This window comes from Podarcis erhardii (assembly GCF_964252035.2).
Source record: "Podarcis erhardii genome assembly, chromosome: 7".
NCBI lineage: Eukaryota > Metazoa > Chordata > Lepidosauria > Squamata > Lacertidae > Podarcis > Podarcis erhardii.
In genome coordinates, this window is record NC_138511.1 from 17388320 (window position 1) to 17394334 (window position 6015).

The window sequence follows — 6015 nt, forward strand, 5'->3', positions numbered from 1 at the left end:
CCCATTGAAATTAATGGGTGTGACTAACAGGCCCAGGGGGGGAAACAACCCAAATTGTGCATGAGTTGAACTTAGTACAACGTTCTGAAGTAAAAAAGGGGAGGGAGGGAGGGAGGAGAAAATGCATTGTGTCTGATGTTGGTCCTACACATTAGAACATATGAAGAACCAATGACTCATCTAACCTAGCATCCTGTTCTTCCCATAAAGCAGGAGCCAGGCACAAGAGCAGTCTCCTGTTCTGCAGTTTCCATCAATTGGGTTAGGGCTGCCATATTCCCAAAAGTGAAAGTTGCCATGCGGAGTTCCCAGAAATTTTAGTCAATTTGGCAAAATCCACCCGGATGTCATTTTGCCAGTCTAATTCCCTGGAAAACTTGGATATGTGGCAGTCCTAATTTGGATGCATTTCAGCCTCTGACTGTGGCCGTAGAGCAGAGTCATCCTGACTAGCAGCCATCAGAGTAGACTCACTACAGTTAATGAGCATGGTTAACTTAGAACCTTTAATTTCCATGGGTTTCCTCTGAGCAGGACTTAGCTAGATTGCAACTCTTTGTCTAATGCTTCAGTTACAAGAGCTGGTTAATTTGTAACTCAGAAATCCTGGCAGGCGGGGGGGGGGGGAAATAAAGGGAGCCAAAGTATCATCTAGTCCTGTCCCCTTCAATGCAGGAATCACAGCTCCCAAATCCCTAGCAGATGGCCATCCAACCTCTTCTTAAAAACCTCCAAGGAAGGTGAGTCCACCACCTTCTGAGGTTGTCCATTCTATTCTCAAACAGCTCTGACTATTAGGAAGCTCTTCCTGGCGTTTAATTGGAATCTCCTTTCTTGCCTTTGGAATCCACCGGTTCGAGTCCCACTCGCTGGAGCAGCAGAAAACAAGACTGCTCCTTCTTCCATGTGACATCCTGTCAAGAGGTCCATCCCACACAATGTCAGAATCAGGACAGCACCCTCCAATTGGCAGGCGTCTCCTCTATTGTCATTTCTGTGCCCGCTACAGATGTTCTACATTTGATAAGCATTCTAAAAACTTTGTCTCTCTTGGATTTTCCATTGCTTTCATGGGTGTGCTATTGCTCTTTTAAAACTGCTTTTATGTTTCATATATATGGTATTATATTGTAAGTCACTTTGGGAAGTGCTTCACTAATAATAGTAGTAAAGGTAAGGTAAAGGGACCCCTGACCATTAATAATAATATAATAATAATTTATTATTTATACCCCGCCCATCTGGCTGGGCTTCCCCAGACACTCTGGGAGGCTTCCAAAAAAATATTAGAATACTATAATACATCAAACATTAAAAGCTTCCCTAAACAATCGTGGATGACTCTGGGGTTGCAGCGCTCATCTCACTTTATTGGCCTAGGGAGCCGGTGTACAGCTTCCGGGTCATGTGGCCAGCATGACTAAGCTGCTTCTGGAAAACCAGATTGGCATACGGAAACATTGTTTACCTTCCCACCGGAGCGGTACCTATTTATCTACAGTGGTACCTCAGGTTACATACGCTTCAGGTTACAGACTCCGCTAACCCAGAAATATTACCTCGGGTTAAGAACTTTGCTTCAGGATGAGAACAGAAATCGTGCGGTGGCAGCAGCGCAGCGGCAGCAGGAGGCCCCATTAGCTAAAGTGGTACCTCAGGTTAAGAACAGTTTCAGGTTAAGAACGGATCTCCAGAATGAATTAAGTTTTTAACCCAAGGTACCACTGTACTTCTCCTAGCAGTTCGAAAGCAATAAACTTCATCTCTTCTTTTGACATTGTGTGCCTCCAAGAGACCTCCATCTCTTCTTTTCACATTGTGTGCCTCCAAGAGACCTGGTCCCAACAAAGTATCGCTCTCCCAAATTATTGTTCCTTTAGCTCCTGTGCTCGCAAACTAGCTAACAGGGGTCGCCCTCAAGTTGGCCTCGCCTGTCTTATTTCAACCAGCTTATCCCTCACTATCTGCGAGGAACTTAAATCTTCCCCTTACTTTCTCACTATAAAGATCCACCTTCCAAAGACCAAAAGCCCATGGTTGATAACTACAGTATACCTGCCCCCAGCAATTAATGATTCCGACCGTAATGAAAGGTGGTCTGAACTTTCGTCTTGGCTCCATGATCTTCAAACAACTAACCCAGGACTTCCTCAAATCCTCTTAGGTGACTTTAATGCAAGAATAGGTCCCAACGACGATGCTATATTATCTCCCGCAGCACTCCTGGACAATCCCCTGCAGCCCCCCTGGGGAAACAGATGCTCTCTTGATTTCATAACAAATGCGTCGGGGAGGCTGATGGCCCAATTGGCCATCGAAAACGATCTCTGCATCGCAAATGGCAACGTTACTCCCTTGTCCTCGCAGCAGTTAACATGCATCTCTTCCCGGGGAGCCAGTGTTGTCGACTACATTCTATTGACGCCGGAGCTATTCTCAATCTCTACAAAAATGGAAGTGGCCGAATATTTTGGTGGTGACCACCTTCCATTGACTCTAATGTTGAACCTAATAGAGCCATTTTCAGTCCCCTCAAACTATAGTTCCACGGCACAAAGCCACCCTGTATACAAAACAAAGAAATGGACAAGCCTCAGCTTCTCTCTTGCCCTGGACATACAAAAATCATTTGATATGCCTGCAGTTCTCTCTGACTCAATTCTGCCCGCTGACCAATACTGGAAATTAATTGATGCTTTTTCAACAACTTACATAACCACCACCTCGCCTACCCACCAACGCTTCTTCTCTGAATCACCTTGGTTTGACAAGGAATGTAAAGCCCTAAGAAGGCAAATTAGGAAAATGGTCAGAATCATCAAATTTTCCAACGACCCCCAAACCCGTGCAGAGCTTTTAGATATTAAAAGGATATACAGAAACAAGATTCATTGCAAGAAACAGCAACACATCCTTGAGGCTTGGTCCACTCTTCGTTCGGCTGTAGAGAGGCATGACTCCTTTTGGCGCTTAGTTAGGCCTTCGGCACCATTCAATTCAGCTACCCTAATTTCCGCTGACGAATGGATTGCCTATTATTCAGCCAGTTTCGCTTCTCCAAATCATCTTACAGATCACCTTCAATCCCCGTTGGACCTCTGTTCCTGTTCTCTTAGTCCCATCTCCTCAGTAAACTTTACCTCAACCCGCATCTTCAACATCATAATGTCCATGCGAAGGAATAAGGCCCCCGGCCCAGACATGGTCCCGTTGGACCTTTTCCTGACTGATCCTCTTTGGTGGAGTGAACAGCTGACTCCTATATTCACCGCTATCTCCTCCGCCCTAGACATCCCCGACTCCTGGAGAGAAGCTACAATAGTTCCGATTTTCAAAGGTGGCCAGCCAAACATCCCTAGGAACTATCGCCCCATCAGTTTACTATCTATTCCGGGGAAAATATTTGCCGCTGTTTTACTGGAAGAACTTTCATGGGTCCACGAGAGGAACATTCTACCGCCAGAACAGATTGGCTTCCGAAAGTCAGCATCAACCATGGACCACTGTCTAACTCTCTATCACCTTGCCAGTAAATACACTGCACCAAGGCAAGGCCACCTGTTTGCCGCTTTCATGGACCTGGAGGCCGCCTTTGATTCCATTCCTAGGCAGAGATTATGGTCCAAACTTGCCCATCTGGGAATTGATCCGCACCTCCTCTCCCATATTATTTCCCTTTATTCAAACACCACAGCTCGCGTCCGAATTGGTCCCAACGGCTCCCTTACCACTCCATTCCCAACGGCCAGGGGCGTCCAACAAGGTTGTCTCTTGGCCCCTTTACTGTTTAATCTTTATCTTCATGATGCCCTTTCCCCTTTGAAGCTAGCAACTAAGTATCCTCCTCACTTAGCTGGCCACCCCGTTGCTTCCCTTTTCTATGCAGATGATGCCGTCATCTTACCCAGAACAGCCGAGGACCTAGCAAATGCAGTTAATGCATTTATCGCCTACTGTAAGGCGGAAGCTCTTAATATTAATTATAAAAAATCGAAAGTCCTCCACTTCACTCGTTCCCGCAAACTCAAGCTGGAGCCGCTTAAGATCACAGGTAGCTACTTAGAAAAGGTAAAAGCCTTTAAATATCTACGCTTAATATTTACTTATAATCTCTCCTGGACCACCCATCTACAATCTGCCTCTCTTGCTGCAACCACGACCTCTAATGCCATTGTCCGATTTTATCACCAGAAGGGCGGCAAACACCTTCCAGCAGCAATTCAAATATTTAATGCCAAAGTTGTCCCTAAATTATTATATGGCTGCGAAGTATGGACTACAGCAATATCAGGTAACTTGGATCGCCCACTTCACATGTTTCTGAGATCTCTTTCCGGCATCCCGAGATGTGTGTCAGGTGCAGCCCTACGACTTGAGTTCGCCCAGCCCTCAATTGAAAAACGAGCATGGAGTCGAGCCATTTCCTATAGCTCCCACCTATTAGCATCAGATGCTCGAATTAGAGGTGGTTTCTCCAATCTGATCCTAAGAGATATTCATAATTCTCCTTGGAAAACTACAATTAACCTCAAATTCCGCTCTCTTCTTAACTTGAACCGCAAAACTGTTTTTAACTTAGAGTGTATTAGCCCGGCGGCCCTTCCTCCAATCAAAAAGAAGCTACAGCAACTCGACTTCTCTAACACAGCTTCCCATGCAAGAGGGCCGTGTTCAGGCTTAGCCCTAGCTATTCCACCCCCTGAAGGGATCCCTCTATACTGCTTCACAATTCCTTCGGAGGCTAAGCGAAGGGCCTTTGCCTGTGCCTGTCTCAACTGTTTTCCTACAGCAGTTTTGTCGGGTCGTTACTCCAGAGTTTCCATCGCAAATAGAACATGCACCTGCAATGAAACGGCTCTGGAGACTATGGAACATGTAATGCTCTTCTGTCCCAACTGGACAGATGAAAGATCTCGGTTTCTAACTCCTCTCGTGAACAAGCTTCATCTCCCAATCCAGCCTTGGATAGTGTCCCTTCTTCTGCAGGATTCTGATTGTTGGATTACTGAGATGACAGCTAACTTCCTGCTTAGTGTGATGAAGAGGAAAGCGGCACCAACTTCTTCTTTAATACCACAGATGTAGCCGATACACCGCACAATTGAACCTGTTTTTGTATTCTCTGTCACTCGATGTTCTAAATCCCCTATTACTTTTGTTATCCCCATTTTTTCAAAGTATTCGCCCAGGACGACATCCACTCTTATCTTCCCACCCCCATTTTATGTTGTTATTTCTATGTATATTATGCTATGGCCATACGGCTAATGCAATAAAATCGATTGTAATTAAAAAAAAAAAAAGGCAAAGTGCAAGTAGATAAATAGGTACCGCTCCGACGGGAAAGTAAACAGCGTTTCCGTGCGCTGCTCTGTTTCACCAAAAGCAACTTAGTCATGCTGGCCACATGACCTGGAAGCTGTACGCCAGCTCCCTCGGCCAATAATGCGAGATGAGCGCCGCAACCCCAGAGTCGGTCACAACTGGACCTAACGGTCAGGGGTCCCTTTACCTAAAAATCTTTTAACTAACAAGTAACATTGTAGAGGGAAGCGGGTGGCGCTTTGGGTTAAACCACAGAGCCTAGGACTTGCCGATCAGAAGGTCTTTGAATCCCCGTGATGGGGTGAGCTCCCATTGCTCAGTTCCTGCTCCTGCCCACCTAGCAGTTTGAAAGCACGTCAAAGTGCAAGTAGATAAATAGGTACCGCTCCAGCGGGAAGGTAAACGGCGTTTCCATGTGCTGCTCTGGTTCACCAGAAGCGGCTTAGTCATGCTGGCCACATGACCCGGAAGCTGTATGCCGGCTCCTCGGCCAATAAAGTGAGATGAGAGTCGCAACCCCAGAGTCAGTCACAACTGGACCTAACGGTCAGGGGTCCCTTTACCTTTACCTAACATTGTAGAATGACATATCTACTATTGTTCTAATAGGCAAAAATAATGTTAAATAGGTCAGTGTAGATCCATCCTTGGATACATTTCTCTTCCTCTCCCTCTCTCTGACCAGGGCAA

The 6015-nt window shown here is 45.9% G+C and overlaps 1 long non-coding RNA gene across 2 annotated transcripts in view; it reads right to left on the reverse strand.

The window, feature by feature from the left end:
* LOC309347037 overlaps positions 1 to 6015 on the reverse strand; it is a 72530-nt gene that overhangs the window by 15648 nt on the left and 50867 nt on the right. The gene's annotated exons all lie outside the window — the stretch shown is intronic.